General features: G+C 37.8%; 1 protein-coding gene across 3 annotated transcripts in view; it reads right to left on the bottom strand.

The window, feature by feature from the left end:
- Positions 1–23,395, bottom strand: part of RALA (RAS like proto-oncogene A) — a 72,699-nt gene that overhangs the window by 29,163 nt on the left and 20,141 nt on the right. Inside the window, exons 2-3 of one of the 3 annotated variants that reach the window (XM_057550457.1) lie at positions 11,827–11,915; positions 2,854–2,928 (exon numbers count right to left, since the gene is read on the bottom strand). The exons of 1 other annotated variant lie outside the window; for it this stretch is intronic. The gene's annotated coding sequence lies outside the window, so the exon portion shown is untranslated. The remainder of the gene's footprint in view (positions 1–2,853; positions 2,929–11,826; positions 11,916–23,395) is intronic. One more of the 3 variants, XM_007187740.3, reaches the window with a different exon arrangement.

The raw sequence follows: 23,395 nt of genomic DNA, 5'->3' as shown, positions 1-23,395 counted from the left end.
TTATCTCTACATGATCTGGAATGATACTTGATAAAATTCAAAGTCCACTGCTTATACCAATAATGATTTCATACTTAGGCCAAAGGAATCAACTGAAAAATTACTATAAACAAGAGATTTCAAAAATAATGGTTATATAATCAATATATTATATAAAAAATAAATTACTTTTCAAATAACCAGTTAGAATATATAATGGAAGGAAAGAATTTACAACAAGACTCACAAAGAATACATAATTAGAATAAAATTAACACAAACTGTAAGATATTCATGAAGACAATTCAATAATGATATTTAGGTAACAGAAAGGGTGACTTTATGAACATAAGTGAAGGTAGATCCTGTTCTTGGGACAAGAAGATTGTATACTGGTAAAGGCATAGAACTCTGATAATAAGAAAGACTATTAATTTCTAATATATAAAAATCTCTTCACAATAAAAAAAATTTTTGACCACTGAGTCAAAAGACAAAGGACTTGACTTTGGAGTCATCTGATCTATTGCCTAGTTTTCTTTACCCTTAAATTTGTGAAGATAATTTCTGATGTTGATAACTGGCTTTAACTTTTTCTTTAAAGGCAGGTTGATTTGTATACAATAAAATCACCCTTTTAATGAGTTTTGATAAATGTATACAGTCATATAACACCACCACAATCAAGACACAGAATAGTTCCATTACCTCCAAAGGTTTCCCCTTACCTCTTTGCAGTCAGTCTCCTCCCATCACCCCATCCCATGGCAGCCACTGATCTGATTTCAGTTCCTATTGTTTTGCCTTTTCCAGAATGTTATATAAATGGATCATATTGTACATAGCCTTTTGTGCCTGTTTCTTTTCACCTAGCTAAGGCTTTTGAGATATATTCATATAGTTACATGTATCAGTGGCACGTGCTTTTTTTTTTTTTTTTTTTTTTTACTGTTTGATAGTATTCCGTTGTCTGGAAGTAGCATAATTTGTTTATCCATTCACATTTATTTGGGGTGTTTCCATTTTTACAATTTTATAAATAAAGAAGCTATAAAGAGTCATATACCGGTCTTTGTGTATATATATATATATGTTTTCATTTCTCTTGGATAAATACCTAGGGGTGAGACTGCTAAATTGTATGATAAGTATGTGTTGAAATGTTTTTCGAAGTGGCTATACCTTTCTGTATTTCCACAATGTATGAGATTACCAGTTGCTCCACATCCTGGTACAGTCACAGCCACAGTCTTTTCATGCTAAGCGGTCTACTGGATGTGTAGTGGTATTACACTGTGGTTTTAATTTGCATTTTCCTAATGACTAATCATGTTGGGCATCTTTTAGTGTGGTTATTTACCATCTATGTGTCTTGGAGTTCAAATCTTTTACGCATTTTTAAAAACTGGGTATTTAAAAGTGAGTTTTAAGAGTTCTTTAGGTATTCTGGAATCAAATCCTTTATCAGAGACATACCTTGAAAATATTTTCCCCCAGTCTGTGGCTTATCTGTCTGTTTTCTTAACAAGTTTTTTGAAGAGTAGAAGCTTTTGATTTTGATGAAGTGCAATTTATCAATTTTTTCTTTATGTTTCAATGCTTTTGGGGTCCTAATCTTTGACAAATTTTAAATGACGAAGAAGCTACTGTAATTTGAATATTTATAAACAAAACCTTACTATTTAGTTATTATTAAAAATAGAAAATGGAAGGAAGTCCATGTGAAACATAACTTGTAACTGACACCCTGAACTCTTAGAAGGTCCTCCTTTATTTCAAGATATGCAATCAGCTCAAAAGGAGCAATAGTCAAAGTCAGAAAGTCCCTGAGGCAATGTTTTACTTCTAAAATGTAATAACCTAATATTTTCCAATTACCCAGACTTCACTGAATAAGGACAACACAAAATTATAACAAAGACTGAGCTAAAGAAAATAATGTTCTGTTTTAAGGGTACAAGAGTTGAAAGCTGCTTAAGGATGGCTTAACAATTTGCCTGGTCTGCATAATAAAATTTATTTATATGACTTGCCAGACATGTTGTCAGACATCAAAGCACAGACTTTTAAAATCATGGGAACGCTCAAATTACTTTACCTCTTTAGGTCTCGGCTTGTTTGTAAAACTAAGGTTAAGATGAATAATTTAGCACATGGAAGATGTCTAAATACACATAGTAAGTACGGGTAATGTAAACATTCAGGCATCTTTTTAGAAGACCCTACCTTTATATGCAGCGTATATTCAGTCCCCAGTCAGTGCAAAATTATTGATATTACCAGCAGCACAAAAGTAAAGCCCTCACCACGGTTAAAACTAACAAAATATTTCTAGAACTCAGGAGGAAGTCATGACTAAGCTGAGACTTGAAAGACAAAGCATTTTAGCAGACCAGGTGAACCTGGGGGTGTTGGTGAGAGATGAAGCTGTAAGAAGTAAAAAGGGCCAGAAACAGACGTTTACATGCCAGCAATTGAGATTTTTTTTATCCTTAGAGCAAAGAGAATTACCAGGAGTTTTTAAGTGAGAGATTATGACTCAGAAGGCAGGAAGAGCAGCCGCAGGCTACAGGGCAATGGTGACTAGGGAGAAGATGGGGATGGATTTGAGACATTAAGAAAAAAGCATCAACCAAATCTGAGGACAGATTAGATATGAGGGGTGAAGGGACAATTCAAGCCAAAGTACCCAACTTCCTGGCTTGAGTGGATATGGGTAAGTAAAGGAAGAGAAACAAGCAGCCTTTTTAGGAGGGGTGGTGGTGAAAAGAGTTGGTGCAAGGAAATGATGGAAATCTACACCGATTTTTTAATGGATCAAAATATTTTAAAAGAAGAATCTAAGTATAGCCTAAGTATAAGCAGTTTTCTTACCCCAGTCACAGAGGTTCTGCTACCACACTATGACTTGATTTCAGCAATGTTGAGAAATAAGCAACAGGGCGGAACCTGAAAGGTGGAAGATAAAAAGACCGATAAACGACTATTTATAGCTATTTTAACATTTTTCTTTGAACCCCTAAATGTGCTTTTAAAATAAGATTATGTAGAAAAATATTTAATAATTATTAATTATAAAGAATATACATTTTGCTTCTGTATTCCTATGCTAACTATGGCAAGACACATAACAATAATCTTTTGAATTTTGAACCATGTGAGTCTTTTACCTATTTGAAAATTCAATACATGTTATTTACTGAACATACCAGCTACAAAATTGGATGAAGAAGTAATATTCAAGCGTGAATTTAACAGAACTACTAAAAAAGTATGATTTATGTAATTTATACCTGCTTTAGAGTCTACTGCATCCAAGCTATAAATTAGGTGTATAAATACTGTTGAGTTTCTCTTATTGATATATTTATAAATCTGATATTGCCTGTGAAAACTCTGCTGATTTAAGAAGCGGAACCAGAAAAAAATAATTGAATTAACCATGCCTGGGGCTTCCCTGGTGGCGCAGTGGTTAAGAATCCGCCTGCCAATGCAGGGGACACGGGTTCGAGCCCTGATCCGGGAAGATTCCACATGCCGCGGAGCAACTAAGCCCGTGCGCCACAACTACTGAGCCTGCGCTCTAGAGCCCACAAGCCACAACTACTGAGCCTGCGCTCTAGAGCCCACAAGCCACAACTACTGAGCCTGCGCTCTACAGCCCACGAGCCACAACTACTGAGCCCACGTGCCTAGAGCCCGTGCTCTGCAACAAGAGAAGCCACTGCAACGAAGAGCCCGCGCACCGCAATGAAGACCCAACACAGCCAAAAATAAATAAAAATGAAAAAAAAAAACCATGCCTGAATGATCCAACTTAAAAATGAACAGGGCATTTGATTAACTGAATAAGACATATCAAACTACATATTACAAGAAATACTGACAAAAAGTTTAACAGTAAACAGTCATTAGCAAATGAAATATTTTAAAAGAATCTAAGTATGGCCTCTGGTTTACATGAAGACATCTGTTAAATCCCACTTTGGGATGCACGTTTCATTTAAGTTAACTCTCTCTTTGTGTAGTGGCTTCCCTGATCTTATTGGTTTGCTTTTGGATTTCTTTTCTGTTTCTTACGCCCATATTCTGAGTCAACATATATTTATTAAGAGTCAGATACTGTGCTAGGCACTGGGAGGGGGGGGAGGGGGAGGGGAAGGGGGGAGGGGGGAGGGTGGGTACACAGATGAGCAAGTCAGAATCCCTGACTTTGAGATCTTACAACAAAGTAACAGAGATGTGGGGGAGGACGGTATTAAGTTGTAACACACCAGTCTGCCTCCTGCATCCCTTTCCACTTAAGTCACACTTGCTTTTTCTATGTTGTTTTGTTGACTTCATAGCTTCAATTTTTATTTTTTAATTTAATTTTAATTTAATCATCCTGTAGATGTAGAGCAGTCTATTTACCAACTCTTGTAATAGAAGACATCATAGCTGTTCGGAGTTCTTCTAAATTCTAAATGGATAACCATCTATTTCTATATTTAAAATGCTTTTCATGAGGTAGATTTTAAGGAATTGTAATGAATGAACGGATTGTTTAAGGTTTATTAGACATACTGTCCAATGCTTTTCAAAACTGCTATACAACTGTTCACGACATTCCTATTAGCAATGGGCATTCTTTTAAAAAATCTGCTAATTATATATTGGGGAAAAGATCTCATTTTTTCTAATTACATCTTTGATTACATGATGAGGGTGACCATTTTTTCCATGTATTTATTTATTTTGTGAATTGTTAATTCACATCCTTTACTAATCTAGCAATAGTATCTCCTATTATACTTTTTATACTTTCATGTCACCATTGGCTAGGCTTTCTTTCCTCTTGCTTTCCCAGTCCACTGTAGCAGGTTTCTTCTGTTGCTGGGTAGATCTACTTCCCATGACAGATCAGGAGAGGTAACAGACTATGCTCACTGGCATTTTAGTGGACGGGCTTTACTTCAGGGTTCATGGGCAAGGAACAGGTTGACAAGGTAGGATCTTTCTCCAAACATCAAAATAAGGAGAGCATCCCCTGGAACACTAACTCTTGCATTAGAACGCCTAGTCCTCCTCAGGCTGAGAGTTTAAAAACAAGGTTTGTTTGAAAGTAGATTTCAAAAATTAGCATGGTAACCAATGTTGTGTAATCTTTGTATGGGCTGAGTGAGTGGGTAGCATATCCAATTAGCTCTTGATATATCCTCCTTTAATTACTACCATGTCCTATCATCTCTTCTGCTCTCTGTTGCTACTGACTCAAGCTTAGAGTCTCTTCAGGACTCTAAGGGGAAAAATAGATTCCACGTGCAGTTTCCCTCATGGGTATGCTGGGCTGGGGCTTCCTCCACCCTGGTTCAGCCATCAACGCCATCTGTTTTCTGTCTTCTGGAACCTGAAAGTGTCTGCTTTGCTGATGGTCACTCCATCTGTTCCCATTCTCAGTTATGGATTTACAAATTTCCGCCTCTACATTTTTTTCCTCTCTGTCATTTCACAGGGAGTCGGGGCTACAGAGGAGTAGGACACATTAATTTAGTCTATTGGCTTTCCCTGTAGATGAGTTAAAATCCAGAGCTGACTTGATTTGGAATGCCAAAATATTTCAGATTTAGAAACTATGAATATCTCTATTAAAGAGATCTAATTAAAATTAGCCTCAGCTTTTTTGCACAGCAAAGGAAACCACTGACAAAATGAAAAGACAACCTACTGAATAGGAGAAAATATTTGCAAATGATATGACCGATAAGGGATTAATATCCAACATATATAAATAGCTCATACAACTCAATATGAACAGCTCATACAACTCAACATCAAAAAAAGCAAACAACCCAATTTAAAAAATGAGAAGAACTGAATAGACATTTTCCCAAAGAGGAAATGCAGATGGCCAACAGGCACATGAAAAGATGCTTGACATTGCTAATCATCAAGGAAATGCAAATCAAAACCATAATGACATCACCTCACACCTGTTAGAATGGCCATCATCAAAAAGACAACAAATAAATGTTAGTGAGGATGTGGAGAAAAGGAAACCCTTGTACCTTGTTGGTGAGGATGTAAACTGGTGCAGCTACTATGGAAAACAGTACAAAGGTTTCTCAAAAAACTAAAAATAGAACTACCATATGACCAAACAATTCCACTCCCGGGTATATATCCAAATAAAAACAAAAAAACTAATTTGAAAAGATACATGCACGCCAATGTTCATAGCAACATTATTTACAATCGCCAAGATACAGAAGCAACCTACACACACACTGGAATATTACTCAGCCATAAAAAAGAACGAAATCTTGCCATTGCAGCAACATGGATGGACGTGGGGAGCATTATGCTAAGAAGTCAGACGGAGAAAGATAAATACTGTAAAAAAAAAAAAAGCAACAAACTAGTGAATATAACAAAAAGAAGCAGACTCAGAGATTTAAAGAACAAACTAGTGGTTACCAGTGGGGAGAGGGAAGGGGGAGGGGTAATATAGGGGTAGGGGAATAAGAGATAAAACTATTAGGTATAAAGTAAGCTATAAGGACATATTGTACAACATGGGGAATATAGTCAGTATTTTAGAATAACTATAAATGGAGTATGACCTTTAAATATTGTGAATCACTACATTGTATACTTGTAACTTATTTAATACTGTACAGCAACTATACTTCAATTAAAAAAAACAGCCTGAGTTTTAAAGAATACAATTTATTCAGTACCAGTTATGAGAATAAATCCGTTTCCTGATGTCAACTGAAGGAAAATGCACAACCTTAAAGCTGCATGTTATGTTTTATTTGGGGACCTTCTTGAGGATGACAGCCCAGGAGACAGCCTCTCAGATAGCTCTGAGGAACTGTTCCAAAGAGGCAAGGGAGGATATATAGGAGTTTTTGCTGGGGGGGGGGGGGGGGGGGGGGAAACAACTACTGCTAATCACAAAAACCAGACATCTCAAGTTAATGATTTTAGTGCTTTTCTATGTATGGGAAGATGCAAGAGTCTGGGCTCACTGAAATTATTCCTTAGATATGCACCTTAGCTATCTAGGGCCAGTATCGTGTTTTTCTCCGCCCTGAATTCGTCTCAGGGCACACCGTCGGGGTGGCCGCAGTGGCTGAGAGCTTGATGGCGGGCAACAGTCACTGTCTACCAGAATGGCAATCTTTGTTTACTGAAATGACAAGGCAACTTTTTTTTGTCCCCACCGATGCGGGTGAGCAAAGAATCACAAATAAGGAAGCAGCTAGGACTAGGCAATATCTGGCATAAAAAGGAGTTAAGAGTGAGGCACAAGTGGGAGAGAAGAGAAAGGAGAGCCAGTAGTGTTCGTTGCTACAGAGAAGGGTTGAAATGATTTATCTTTAACGTTTTCCTTACAGCACTGGGACTGCTTAGCTAAAACTCAATTTATAAGGGAGCATACTGATCAGTCATGGCCCTGCAAATTAAGCACTGAAACCATTTTAACAAACCAGGAATTTAAGGCTAAAGTTTAACTCCACAGCAACAAAAAAACTCCCTTTGTACCAATTAAGCTTTACTACAGCTCTTTCATAGACGACCTGCTGAGTTTCTACTTTGTGGAACTGTGGCTGAACAGCCAATTCTTTTTAAAGGAATAACAAGGAGCTGCTAAAAAAGCAGAAAGAAAGAAAATATAAACTAGTAACCTTTGAAATTCTGACTTGCTGTGCATGGGACCCCGTACCACTCCAGTCAGGCTAACCTCTTGGTTTGTACTGTAAGATGCTCACTGTTAAGTAGGGCATAGCAAATATACAGAAAATGTCATTTTAAATTAAAAACCTCCTCTGACGATGACTATATTATCTGAGCTTACATTTAATGACAACTTGAATATTATCAATTAAATTCTCCATTGCAAACCTGTTTACCACGGGTTCACTTCCAAGGGCTATGCTGAATGCTGTTGAATAGTCCTAATCTTACGGTTAGTGTTGATCACCACGCCATACACGCATGCAGCATACATGCATGCATGCATGGGACTTGAGCTCCCTCCCCCCTCAACAATTTTTCATGATCCTAAAAGTAACATGTGCTCATCGTATATAATGTGGAGAGTAAAGAGAAGAAGGGAAAAGTCACCTGTGTCGTCCTATCATCCACTGTTAATATTTTTGAATTTTTATCTTCTTCTAGGACTATCTTATACAAAGCATTCAACCAGTCATATGGCTCAAGAAACTGGAGAAAAATTCTGAGGAGAGCAGAAAAGAAGAGAAAAAAGGAGATTTAAAAAATCATAATACCTGGAGATGGGACAACAACATTGGAGGAAAATAAATAATATTTTCATTTATTGAGATACTTTTTCAACTACTAATTATCTCATGAAACTCTCAAGGCTTCTTTATAACTATTATCCACATTTTACAGGTGAAAAAATTGAGCCACACAGAGCTTTTTAAAAGGTGCCCCAGGGCTTCCCTGGTGGCGCAGTGGTTGGGAATCTGCCTGCCAATGCAGGGGACATGGGTTCGAGCCCTGGTCTGGGAAGATCCCACATGCCGCGGAGCAACTAAGCCCATGAACCACAACTACTGAGCCTGCGCGTCTGGAGCCTGTGCTCCCCAACAAGAGAGACCACGTCAGTGAGAGGCCCCCGCACCGCGATGAAGAGTGGCCCCCACTTGCCGCAACTAGAGAAAGCCCTCGCACAGAAACGAAGACCCAACACAGCCAAAAATAAATAAATAAATAAATAAATTTATTTAAAAAAAGGTGCCCCAAATCACACTGCTGATGTGGAGCCAGGATTTTTAAAAATTCAGATCCTAAGTGTTTACCACCTAAACTTCACTACCACTATGGAAGAAAATGGTTAAGAATGAGCTTTTTTACAAGGCTTAGGGCACAGATGGCTTTAGACACAATTTCTTTTAAACATAAAAAGATAATTCTCAAGGGTGGCACAGAAAAGCTACAGAAATCATTTTATTTGGGTAATAACAACCTAAATGGGAAAAGAATTTGAAGAAAGAATAGATACATGTATATGTATAATTGAATCACTCTGCTGTACACCTGAAACTAACACAACATTGTTAATCAACAATACTCCAATATAAAATAAAAAGTTAAAAAAAAAGTCAGTGGTACTGAAAGAGCAATAGTCATACCAAAAGAAGCCATATTATAATTGCATTATGAACACAGAAATTTCATAAAATACAAACACCCGAATTTTACTTCTTAATAAAAGAATAATTCATTAGAGTTAAATGTGTTTTATCCCAGGAATACAGTAATAACTTAATATTAAGAATGGCATAAAATAATATAATCACATGATTAGGCCCAATGAGAAAAGCCACATAATCAACAAAAGAGAAAAGAAAAAGGCATCAGAAAAATTCAGTACTCCCTCCTGATAAAATCTTTTCTAAGGCAGACACCAGAGGCTGCCCACTGTTCGTGTACATACGCGCTTCTAATGAAATGCTTCCCACACAGATTTGAGAGCCATTCTTGTACGGGGGCCACACTCAACTTCTCTGTATTTTAAAAAAGTATATATGCCACTAAAGCAAGCACATTTCATGTGTAGGGAATGCAAATTAGAGAGAAGGTGATAGTGGGAGGAAGAAAAATAGCTCTGAATTCTCTTTTCTGGGTTTTAATATTCTTGTCTATGGCTGCCAGTGAATGAAGCGAAAAATTCTGCTCATAATTTTGGGCTTATCTAGCACCTACTTACCCAGAGACTTCAAAACACTGGTTAATAATAAGAGCACAATACACAAGTTAACATCAGCAAAGGGAGATAGCTACTGTTCAAAGAAACTGATCCCATTTTCTCTCGGCTATATTACAATTATGAATCATGTAGGTAAGCTGCATTGTGAGTCATGTGAGTCAGGGTAAGTTAATACTGAACTGTAGCCAGCTTACTGCTGTTCATTCTCTTCTTCATGAAAAGGCAAAAGTGTATTGGAAAAGTACAAAATTCTAAGTTTAAGTTATATGAAAGATAATGTGAAGTAGTTACAAACTAGGAGAGGAAAAAAAAGACTCTGGAATTCCCTGAAAATCATGAAAACATCTTGTAGCACCTAGATTTTTCTTCCCAAGATTGAGTACTGATAAATCTTAATTTGAGATTTGATCATATCTTAAAGTTAAAAATGACACTAATTTGTAGAGTCATAAAACTAAAGTTTCAGTTCATGACCAGACAATGGACTATATGAAAAACATACAAGTCTGTATTAAAAACAAAACAAAACAAAACTTCTACGGTAAAAGAAAAATGACCTGAAGGGAAGATTCTCTCCACAGGTGGTTTTAAGCAGGAATTCCAATTCACTGGTCTAAGATGGGGACAGTGTCTATGTATTTTGTAAAAAGCTGCCTAGATAATTCTAATTGCATCCTGGTTAGGAATCATCACTCTGTATGTATATCTATAAAGTTGAACCATATCAAACTGCCAACATGAGATTTCCTTTTTTACATACAAAAATAGCAATTTCATATGATTCACCTAATAGAAAGTGGCCAAGGATTAAAAACAGCGAACACTTACTGAATGCTGTATGACTTTGTACCAGGCACTAAGTTCTTTATACCTGTTGTTGAAAGTCTGATAACACCAGGCAACAGGTGGGCAGAAATGAACCTAGACTCTGTATGGGGAGGTGAGGGGGACAGAGAGGCAGTTGAGAAAGAGGAGAGCTGAATCAGGGGTGATGCCATAGGGCAAATTATTGTTATGCTTGGGATCAAGACCACTGGGGGTTACACATGGATTGATGGTGGCAGGAGAAGAGACTGGAGAACGTTAATTTAAAACAAGTTCCGCATTTAGCAATTTATGTGGTCAAGGAAGGGACCACCCTTCTCAGTAATTTCCAACAAGTCTTTAACTGCAGGAAAACGGACTAGAACGCAAGTCCTATTCCTCTGAGGGGGGGAGGTGTTGGGGGTCGGGGGTGGGGAGAGAAAGGGAGTGCGCTCTCTCTTTAAGGAGTTTTTTGAGTACAGTCATGGCTCGTCAGGAATGGTCAGGAATCGGAGGCTGGGCAGCAGCCCCATGCACAAGGAAACCTCCAGTCTTTTCAAACTGTATCACTAAACACCCAATCATACATTTAAAATTAAAACATTAAACATGCGCACCTAAATTCAAACCAGTGGTTAGAAGCACAGTTGTTAAAATCTCAATATCATTTAAGGTTACAGGCTTCAGCTAATAGAGAGGACAATTTCATGATCAAAGAGAGAACATCTGGAAGGTCCAGGCCCCAGAGAAAGTGAGATTTTCCTGGAGACCTCATCCAATACAATATCCTTTGGTATACTAGTCTATTTCTTCCAATTTTACATGTGATATGATTTTAACAAGTTACTTGCATTTTTACCTAAAAGTTTTACTGCAAGATATTTTTTAAAGTCAGGTAAATATAATGCAACTGAAGAACCACGGAAGAAGTCTTAATAATAACCCAGCCCTCTTATTTTTCAGATGAGGAAACAAGGGCTTGAGAAGAGTTAAGTCATTTGCCAGAAATTCAACAGAAATTTGTGGTAGAGTTAAAACTGGAACTGACCCAGGATGGTATGATCCAGCAGATTCTATGTATCTGTGCCAGTGTAGTTAGACCAGATGTGAAATCACTGTGTACTCGCAAATGACTTTTGAAGCAAATACCCCTAACCCGCTCTCACTGTTTTGCTCTATCCCCAGATCCGGGGTTCAGTTCAAGGGATGGGCTGAGCATGTCTGCTCTCCTTAGTAAATGGTACCCACTTGTCGGTCTCCACACCCACCAACCCACCATACTGGAGGGCCGTTCAACGAATGGAGTCAGTTTAACTAACCTCCTGAGGGACTGGCTTCAATGTGATCTAGTAGTTTTATGTTACGCCAGGTGTTCAAAAACATGGTCTTGGTTACGCAGTGACAGGTGCTGAATGAAGACAAAGAGACCTGTTACAACAGACTCTCTGTAACAACAAAGCATTCATAAATCACCTTTTTTCCTTTTTGGGTTCTTGCTGTCATCAAGAATCAGTAGTGGCCTCACAGAGGTTATACACTTATGGTTATAACTAACCAAATTAGTGAACCTTAACTCTAAAGGTTTGAAAAGAAAAAAAAAAATTAAAGCTCTTACATGCTATTTTATAAGATTTCATATTGAGAAACAGCCAGCATGAGCAGATGAGGCCTGTATTTGTTTAATTCCAGCAGACTAAATTCTTAGGCCTAAATATAGTTGTCATTCTCATAAAGCCAAGAAATAGAAGCAAGAAAATTCAAGTAGTTCTGAACTCTGAATTGCTAGTTATATTTTGGTTGACAGGATGCAACTATAATGTACAAAGCATGAGAACAAATTTAAGATATCAGAATAGAGGTTTTGACCTTGCCATGCCCCCCAAAACCTATATACGTATGAACTAAAATACCAAAGGGACTGACACAAATCCCCTTATTTTTTTTAAATTTTTTTTTTTTTTTTTTTTTTTTTTTTTTTTTTTTTTTTTTTTTTTTTTTTTAATTTTATAGCTACTTTATTTATTTATTTCTTTATTTTTGGCTGTGTTGGGTCTTCGGTTCGTGCGAGGGCTTTCTCTGGTTACGGCAAGTGGGGGCCACTCTTCATCGCGGTGCGGGGACCGCTCTTCATCGCGGTGCGCGGGCCTTTCACTATCGCGGCCCCTCCCGTTGCGGGGCACAGGCTCCAGACGCGCAGGCTCAGTAGCTGTGGCTCACGGGCCCAGCCGCTCCGCGGCATGTGGGATCTTCCCAGACCAGGGCTCGAACCCGTGTCCCCTGCATTAGCAGGCAGATTCTCAACCACTGCGCCACCAGGGAAGCCCCACAAATCCCCTTATTATTAACACCGCCTGCCTTTTATATAAGCACCACCTATCACAATAAAAAGTAAAATCAGTTTGACATGGCTTACTTAAAATTCGTCAGACTCCATATTGCTCTTGGGTTAAAATTTAAATTCCTTAACATTGTCTACCTATGTTATCTGCCCCTTTACTACGCTTGTCCCTTAAACCTTATATACCTCAATCCTGATGCATTTTTTAAGTTCTACTAACGAAATATGTGTAGACAATTTGGGGAAGTTTGGATTAAATGATAACAGGTAAAGTGGATTTGTAGGTAGCTGAACAACGTGGTACCAAGGAAGGTTAATAGAGTCTATAGGGACTGGCATGACATATTAATGACTTGAATATAGAAATAAAAGGTGTGGTTGAAATGAGTTTACAGTCATCACAACATTTTATGGATGCTATGGTCAGACCCACACATCTTTTTTCAAATAGGAATAATAAACTGCAATTACAGCATGAAGAAAAGATTAAGGAATGGGAAAAGAAAAACTCTGGCTATCAAAAGTTTATCTAACTACTGTGTTAGTCTATATACTTTTTAGAATTTTATTTGTAACAGCTTTGAGGTATAACATAATAAACCGCATGTATTCAAACGTTTGCCCCATTATAATCCCCTCTCTTCCACTCCCCCGCCAATACATCAATCTGCTTTCTGTAACTATAAATAAGTTAGCATTTTCTAGAGTTTCTACAATTATGTAATATGTACTCTATCTGGCTTCTTTCTCAGCATAATTTTGAGATGCGTCCCTGTTGCTGCTGTATCAATAGCTCATTTCTTGCATTGTTGCACAGTATTCCATTCCATTGTATGGATACACTACACTCTGTTTATCCATTCACCTGCTGATGGACATGTGAATTTAGTTTTTGACACCTGTTGACAAAGGTGCAAAAGGCAATGCAGAAAAGAAAGAATAGTCTGTCAACAATGATACTGGGACAACTAGATATCCATATGCCAAAAAAATGAACTTAGATCCATATCTTCCACCATATACAAAAATTAAGTCAAAATGGACCATTCCTATATTTAAAACCTAAAACTATAAAACTTCAAGAAGAAAGCATAGAGTTAGGCATATGATCTTGAGTTAGACAATTTTCTTAGATATAATACCAGAAGTAAAATCCAGAAGAACTGGTACTAAATTGAACTACATCAAGTACTAGTTTTTGGGGGTTTTTTCTGTCTCGGTAATTTGGATCAGTACTAGTTTTGTTCTGTTGCTTAAATTTTTTTTCTTGTGTGTTTAAAAGCAAGGCATGCTTGTGATGACTGTAACAGACTAATTTGGATTGCTGAAGCTGGTTCTGCTCTGGAGAGTAGTGGGGTTTTTTCCCTTTTCTTGTTTTTGGGGGGAGGGAGGAGTATGGGGTTTGTTTTTAGTCTTTTTTTTTTTTTTTTTTTTAAACAATTGGACAGCCTTTAAGGGGAGGACAGAAAGATTCCACATTCCACGTCCTAGACGTTTCTAGTTTAGAAAACATGTTCTCCACCTGGTGCTCTTAGGAAGAAGTATAGGAAACGTTGCATGTAACACTGTCCTTTTTGAAAATTGCCTCTTCTCCCCACCCTCGAGTAGGTCCAATATTTGATGAAACTCATGAAAATTGGTGGAACTTGACTAGCCTGTTTTCTAGGATGCATTCTCTATGTGACTTTCAAGGAAATCTGTTTGCCATTTGATGATTTTTTTAAAGTTAATTTCGAACTTCTTCCACCGATAAATGAAGAAAAGTATTGAGCCTTTTGAAATACATCAAATGGATTAAGTTAATAATTTTTTTAAAATTTCCCTGTCAAAAAGAAAATGGAAGGTAAGCCACAGATGGGGAGAAAATTTTTAGAATTTAAAACTAAAATTACTGAGGAAAAGAGAAAGAAAGACGATTTTGGCTCACTGGCAGGATCTCAAAAATGAAATGAAGTGTCTGTAAGCTCCCATCAAAGAATTCAAACAGAGAAAGAAAGGGAGGTGGTGGAGACTGAGCTGATTAAATTTAAATTCCTTCTTAATCTATAAATACACATTTTAGCTATTTCTAGGATGACCGATTTCATCATATTTGATATCATATTAAATCAGTGGTGAAAGAAGTTCCTGATCCATACAACTCAATAAAAACATCTTCAGTTAAAACATTTTTGCTTCATAGGGTGATGTAAATGTGTAAGGAAAGGATGCTACCTAAACAGAACCTTTCTTTGTTTTTTTTTTGGGGGGGGGGGGCCGCGCCACTCTGCATGTGCCACTGACCAGGGATCAAACCCGCGTCCCCTGCATTGGAAGCGCAGAGTCTTAACCACTGGACCACCAGGGAAGTCCCTAAACAGAACCTCTTCTGTGTAGCATTCCCAGCCTTCCGACTGCTATCCAGGCCTGGGTGGGCGATTCCTCGTTGGTTCCAGAGCATTCTGGACAAAACTTCTTCCGGTGCTTCTCATCACATTAATTATTGGGAGCTTTTCAGTAGCGAAGAGCTCCCCCCCCCCAATTCTGTAATCCCACCATTTAGCCCAGGATCTAGCAGATAACTAGTATGTACATACACATTTGAAAAAGAAATTAAACTCTTGAAAATGACTTTGGAGAACAGGTAATCAGTATTGATAAAATTCTGAGGCATTCCTGGAGGAAGAATAGGAACCCCAGTTAAGAACTGTGGATTGAGGGGATGGGCAGGGAAAGGAGAGACAGCAAAGGAGACAGGCAGACTGCTCCCATATCTGATAACGCTTTGTTGTATTACCTGGAATTACAATGTATTATGCATTATGGACAAATTGAACACTGGTCTCAGAGGCTAAGTTAACTTTTACGAGACTAATGTTGAAAAAGAAACCCTGAAAAAAATAAAATGGAGTTGTCAGAGATAATTCTGCTGAGCTGAGCTGATACTTCATGCAATTTTCTTAATAAATTAATACGACCATGTCAATGTTATATAACATTTGACTACAAAGGAATTTAATCTTCTGATAATAAGGTCATTTACTAAAATCACTATAGCAAGTTGCAAATCTCTACAAAACTTCTTGCTTCTTACCGTATATATGTATTAAAGGGTTATATATGTACTAGACATGCTCTGTTCTTATACCCAGCCCAGTAGGTTTATTTATGTAAGCTATGTTTATAGTGACTGAACTATTTTCACAAATTAACCAAGGACGTAAATATCCCAGTCCACTTTGAGAACCCGATAAAGTCCATGGACCCTCAGTACAGAAGCCCCACCATGGTTCTAGTTAAAAACTAATATAAAAACTACAAAGCTATACCTACAGTTATTGCTTTTGCTGGGGGGTTTTTTGTGAATTATTAGTAAAAACCGATATTTGTTTTAAAAAATGGTTAACATAACCATGGTTGTCATAGAGAATTAATGACAAGGATATTTACTGTCACATCCATAATAATAAAAAATGAAGGATTAAATTATGACTAAACATATAATGGAATTACAAAGCAATCATTAAAAAGTGACACTGAGTACCGAATGACACTGAAAAATGTTCACAAAATATGCGAAGTAGCTTACACACAGTATTTATGTATGAGCTTTTTAAACAGATATGTATTAGTACAAACAGGAAAAACATTAGATAGCAAAATAATTGAATAAGAGTAATCCAAACAGGGAAACATGAAAAATTAATTTCCAGGGCTTTTCATTTATCTCTATTCATAGTATTTTACTATGAAGATTACTCTTGTAATCAGAAATGAAAAGCTTAGTAAAAAAGAAAAAATATTTAAAACAGTGTGGATGGGCTTTAATAGAATCAAACTGCTGAAAACTGCTGTGGGCAATCGTGAAGACATTGGTCACACACAGCGAAGTTGGAAGCACACAGCGTAATGCACAGGATTCTGTGGACACTCAAGTGGGTCTGCGGTAGTCAGCCTCCAGGCTGAGTCCCAACAGCCCCCTCCCCCCATAGTCACACCCCCGTGTTGTCTTCCCGTATCGTACCAGCCTTGATCTGTGTGATCAATGTAATCAGCAGAAATGAAGGCCTATCCCTTCCTAGAAAAGGTAATAAAAGACTGAGAACTGCATCCTGGACAGCCTCTCTCATTACTGTCTACATGGGAAACCATGCCGTCCTATCAGCAGTCCTATGTGAGAAGCCCACGTGGCAAGGAACTGAAGCCGCCTACCAACAACCATGTGAGCAGGACAGGAAGCTGACCCTCTAGACCTAGACAAGCCTCAGGTGCCCGCAGTCCTGGCTGACACCTTGATTACAGCCTCAGGACAGACTCTGAGTCAGAACCATACAGCTAAGCTACTTCTGATTCCTGTCCCACAGAAACTGTGAGATAATAAATGTTCGTTGTTTTAAGGTTGCAGGCATTTGTAATGCAGCAATAGCTGACTATATACAGCTTACAGCTTTGGAGACTGGAGCCCTTTAAAGAAGCTACCTTAGGGAAAAAGCACCTGGGCTATAACTCATTTTGCTCAGATTCAAGATTCTGATTTCCTTCTTGGTCTGACCCAAATCAGAAAAGATATCTGAATACCTCTGCAAAATGTTCAGTCCCTTAGATGTGCCTTTTACTTCTTCCCCTCCCCCACTCATATTCCATCGCATCTTCTCTTTCAGCTATTGTAACGCTAGGGTCAGCAAACTCCTGTAAAGAGCCAGATGGTAAATATTCTAGGCTTCTCAGGAGCAACTACTCACCCCTGCTGCTGCAGTTTGAAAGCAGCCATAGACAATATCTAAATAATTGGGCGTGGCTGTGTTCCAATAAAACTTTATTGCAAAAACAGGCAGTAGACTGAATTTGGTTCCAGAACTGTGGCTTGCCAACCCCTGCTATAAAGGAAACTGATCCAAGACCCCAGTAAGCTCGTGCAGGATATCCCATTCCCTCTAGCTGACTCAACAGATACTGTTCCAGAAATCCCCCACCCTTCCATGCATCAATTTGTCCCTCTCTACTGGATGCAAACATGTTATTCTCCTATCTTAAAAAACAAAACAAAAATTCTCAACCCTGCTTCCATTTCTTGAGCTCACTGTATCGAATTCTGCTTCTTTCCTCTCCTAAGCCTGCTCTTATCAGGCTTGGTCACCAATGATCTTCAAATCACTAAATTCAACCATCAATTCTCAATCTTCATTATACTTCACTTAGCAGCAGCAGTTGACCCAGATGATCACTCCCTCTTTCTTAAAATAAATTTTTTTTTTTGACTTCCAAGATACCTTGATCACTTTTGGGTTTTTTTTTTCTCTTTATCAGTAAATGGCAACCCATTCTTCGAGTTGCTCAGACCAAAACCATTGGAATCATTCGACTCCTCTTTCACAGGCCACATCTGATCTGCTGGCAAATTTGTAGGCTCTACCCTCAAACTATATCCACTCCTGAGAATACTCCCCATGTTACTCGGAATAAAATTCTCACAATGGTCGATAAGGTCCTAAATTATCTTGCCATTCCTTCTACTAGAAGATAAACACATGGCTCACTCCCTCATATCCATTAGGACTCCCCCTTGTAGAATATAATATCCATGAGGACAGGGGATTTTTCTTTGTTTACTGTTACATCTCCATTAACTTAGTACCTGACACATAGTTAAGTCCTTAAGAAATATTTGTTGAATGAGTTAACTGTGAAAAGAGACCAAAAACAAAAACCCCCCCAAAACAAACAAAACCCCCAAACCAAAAAACAAACCATTTTCAAAGTTGATGGGAAACTTATTAGCAAAACAAATTGTGTATATTAACTTTTTTCTCTATTTCCATTTCCATAGTGTTTGTAAAACATAATCAAAGTCCCTGATAACTTACAGCAGAAAGACTGGAATACGAGTCAATGCACCTAGATTTTGCCGCATACTAGCCTCTGAAGACTTTAGTTTTTCTGACACTTACTAACCTCTGACGACCATGGTTTTCAGATCTGTAAAATGACGACTGAACCAGGAGTCTTGGACCCCTTTAAAATCTACAAACTTCCAAAATTTTACATATAACTTCAGAGGCTTATGCGATGACAGATGCTCCTCAAACCCACACTTCCATAAAGGTGTGTTGATGGGGAAGTACAAGTTTGACTTCCTGGAAGAAATGTCATGCTTTATAGAAGTGTCATACCAGCTGATAAGCTGGTGACACAGAAGTGAAACAAACACTTATTTAAGGGCTTAAAATGTCCAAGGTGTTATGCTAGATATGGAAAAAGTTATCTTCTGGTCTCCAACAATAACAATGGAAAGTAAGTAAGAATTTTCATCTTTTCAGATTTTTGTAGAAGACCATGTAAATGAGTCCCTAAAAGTTATGTAACATGTATAAGGTCACACAGCTAATAAATGGCTGAGCAAGAATTCAAATATAGGTCTATGAACCCCCAAACCTACGCTATTTCCAATGTACCATATACCACAAGTTTTAGTTCAAGGACACAACATATCTGAGATTGCCACAGAAACTGAAGGAATCTTGATTAGACAGACAACTAGCTGTACTCTACCTCTAGTATAGTTATAAAAAATTATCTTTATAGCTGAGTCATAGGTCATTATGAAGGATATTTCCAGAATTCACAGTAAGTCCCATAAGGGCAGAGGCTATGTAGATTTCCTACTAGAAAAAATCTGCTCATAAGCTAATAGGAATACTCAGTTATATTTCTGAATATAAACTAATAGCTATTCCTGCATATTTTTTTAAAGGAAAAGATGCTAAAATTTGTGGATGAATGCCTACTGTATTCTAATATTTTATGGTATTTATCAAAATGATTCTATAAGGCAGGCATCAGATAGATTAAAAAAAACAAGACTCAAGACTGAGCAAGGCATTATGCACCTTGAATATTAACCAGCTGAGTAGAGATGTGAATAGAGCCCATCTGCTTCCAACTGCTGCAGCTCATATCCACTTGGATATTCACAGAGAACCCCAACTCAAAATGATTAAAATAACCTGTTCTTTCTCCTATGCTCCTCATGTCAGTGAATGGCAACATCATCCACTTGGGCTCAAGAATAACTGAATAACTTCATACCTATTAGGACAGCTGCTACTGCAATCCCCCCTCCCCCAAAACCAAAAAACAAAAACAGAAAATAAGTGTTGGTGAGGATTTGGAGAGATTGAAACCCTGTGCACTCTTCTTGGGAATGTAACATGGTACAGCTACTATGGAAAACTGTATGGTGGTTCCTAAAAAAGTTAAAAATAGAATTAGCATATGATCCAGCAATTCTACTTGTGGGTATATATACCCAAAAGAATTGAAAGCAGGGTCTTACTCCCTGCCATCTCTGCCAAAAAAAAAAAAAAAAAAAGAAAGCAGGGTCTCAAAGAGGTATCTGTACACCCATGTTCATAGCAGCATTGTTCAGAATAGCTAAAGCATGGAAGGAACCCAAGTGTTCATCAGTGGATGAACGGATAAGCAAAATGTGGTGTATACATACAATGGAATAATATTCAACATGAAAAGCAAGGAAATTCTGCAGTCTGTTACAACATGGATGAACCTTGAGGACACTGGGCTAAGTGAAATAAGCTAGTCACAAAAAGACAAATACTGTATGATTCCACTTATATGAGATACTTAGAATAGTCAAAATCATAAAGACAGAAGGTAGAATGGTGGTTACCAGGGACTAGGGGGAGGGGAGAATGGAGAGTTATTGTTTAAGGAATACACACTTTCAGTTTTGCAAGATGAAAAGAGTTACGAGGATGGACGGTTTGTGGTGATGGTTGCACAACAATGTGAACGTATTTAATGCCACTAAACTGTACACTTAAAAATGGTCAAGATGGTAAATGTTATGTTAGTGTATTTCACCACAAAAATCGTGGAAACAAACAAAAAAATAATTACATAGAATTTAAAAGTTAAAAAACAATGTACATATCTATACTAGTTATCTATTGCTCCATAAAAATTACTCTAAAACTTAGTGGCTTAAAATAAGAAACCTCCATTATCTTAGAGTTTGAGCCGCTTAGCTTAGCTAGGGGGTGCTAGCTCAGGGACTCTCATGAGGCTGCAGTCAGGATGCTGGCAGGCTGCAGTTATCTGAAGGCTTAGCGCTGGAGGCTCTGCTCCCAAAAGGGCTCACTCACGAGGCTGGTGGCGGGAGGCCTCAGAGTTCCTCACCAGCTGGGCCTCTTCACTGGGCTGCTTGAATGTCCTCATAACATGATAGCTGGCTTCCTCCAGATGGATGATCCCAAGACAGCAAGGCTGAAGCTGCAGTGTCTTTTATGATCTAGTCTTGGAAGGCACGCACTGTCATTTGGTCAGCCTTATTCAACATGAAAGAGAACCCTATACAAACGGGTGTGTGTGAATACCAAGAGGCAGAAATCTCTGGTGGGCATTTTAGAGGATGGCAACCACAAAGAACTTTACATAGAAAACTACAAAACATTGCTAAGAAAATTTAAAGAAGACCTAAGTACTGCTTTAGGTCATGTTTACGCACTGGAACTCTCATTACTGCAAAAATGTCAGTCCTCCCCAAATTTATCTATAAAGTCAATGCAATTCCAATAAAAATCCAAGCAGCGTTTTTTGTGGAAGTTGATAAACTGATTTTAAAATTTGTATGGAAACAGTAACACCAAGAACATCCAAAACAGCATCAAAGTATGTAGGAGGTTGTCAAACTAGACTGCCTGTTTTTTTTTTTTTCTGGAACAAATCTATTTTATTTACTTTTAATGATATATATATATTTTAAAATGTTGAAACAGTCTCAAATTTATAGAAAAGTTGCAAGTTCAACACAAAAACATTTTTTCCCTGAGCCATTTGAGAGTAAGCTGCTGATAGCGATACTCAATCTCATCTGAACACCTTTGCATTTATTTCCAACAAACAAGGACAGTCTCCTACAAACCATAATATAGCCATCACCATTGGGAAATAAGCATTAACACATTTCTACCAGAGAATCCTCAGACCCTATCCAAGATTCTGCACTGGGTTAAAATCACGTGTTGCATTTAGTTGTCACTTCTCTTTGGTCACCTTCAGTTTAGAACAATTCCTCAGACTTTCTTTGACTTTCATGAACTTGACAGTTTTGAAGATTACTGGCCAATTATTTCGTAGTACGTCCCTTAACTGAGTTGCCTGATGATTAGATTCAGGTTACACATCTTCGGCAGGAAGAACAAAAAAGTGATGCTGTTTCTTCTGCCTTTGTTTCTTTTCAACAGACTTTATTTTTTTAGAGCAGTTTAGGTTCACAGCAAAATGCCTCTTTTTGTAAATAAAGTTTTACTGGGACATAGTCACCTCAAATTATTTATGTATTGTCTATGGCTGCTTTCTGTTTACAATAGCTGAGGTGCGTAGTTGTAACAGACCATTTGGCCTGCAAAGCCTGTAACATTTAATGTTTGGCCCTTTAAGAAAATGTTTGCTGACTCCTACTCAACTGACTAGGAAGACTTATTAGAGAGCTACAGTAATTAAGACAGTGTGGTATTAGTGAATGGATACACGAGGACTTGGCAAGCTTTTACTGTTGTAAATGTGCCCACTTTAAAAAGATAATCTCACCTGAACACCAATTTGAAAACTAATTCCTAACCTGTTTAAAACTGCAGTTTCACTGGATTTTGAAAACATTTATTAAAAATACAGACACAAAAAAAGGGAAGACATTTTGATGCGTTTCAAGAACTGACTGACATCAAGGAAAAAGAAAATTAGCAAGACATATTTCATTAAAAATCTGTTTTAATTAACTGTTGGATAAAATTGAAAACTGAGGACTATTATTAAGAAAACACAACCGGGCTTCCCTGGTGGCGCAGTGGTTGAGAGTCTGCCTGCCAATGCAGGGGACACGGGTTCGATCCCTGGTCCGGGAAGATCCCACATGCCGCGGAGCAACTACGCCCGTGAGCCACAATTACTGAGCCTGCGCGTCTGGAGCCTGTGCTCCGCAACTAGAGAGGCCGCGATAGTGAGAGGCCCGTGCACCGCGATGAAGAGTGGCCCCCGCTCTCCGCAACTGGAGAAAGCCCTCGCACAGAAACGAAGACCCAACACAGCCATAAATAAAAATATAAATAAATAAATAAATTTATTAAAAGAAAAAAAAAAAGAAAACACAACCAACAACATAATTCTCCCATTTTGATCTATATACTTTATAAGGCATTTATTTCAACTATGGCGGCCATTAAAACAAATATAAAACAAACTCAACCCTAAAACCAGGCCTTTCAATCCCCACATCACAAAGTGTTAACCTACGCTAGAAAGAAGACTCCATGTCTGCAGGGATTTTTGTATATATTATGGTCTGGCAGCATCTGGAAGAGGGCCTAGATAATTTATTCTTTAATTTTTCCAGCTTTATTGAAGTATAATTGACAAATAGAAATTGTATGTATTTAAAATATTATATATATGACGATTTAATATACTATTTGTTTTATTGAATGAACCAAGAAAAGCTGTAACGAAGCATATTCAACTACACCGCTCTCACTAAACAGTATTTTGGTGCAAAG

Source organism: Balaenoptera acutorostrata, chromosome 7, assembly GCF_949987535.1.
Source record: "Balaenoptera acutorostrata chromosome 7, mBalAcu1.1, whole genome shotgun sequence".
Lineage (NCBI taxonomy): Eukaryota > Metazoa > Chordata > Mammalia > Artiodactyla > Balaenopteridae > Balaenoptera > Balaenoptera acutorostrata.
This window is presented reverse-complemented; position numbering and strand designations above follow the sequence as displayed.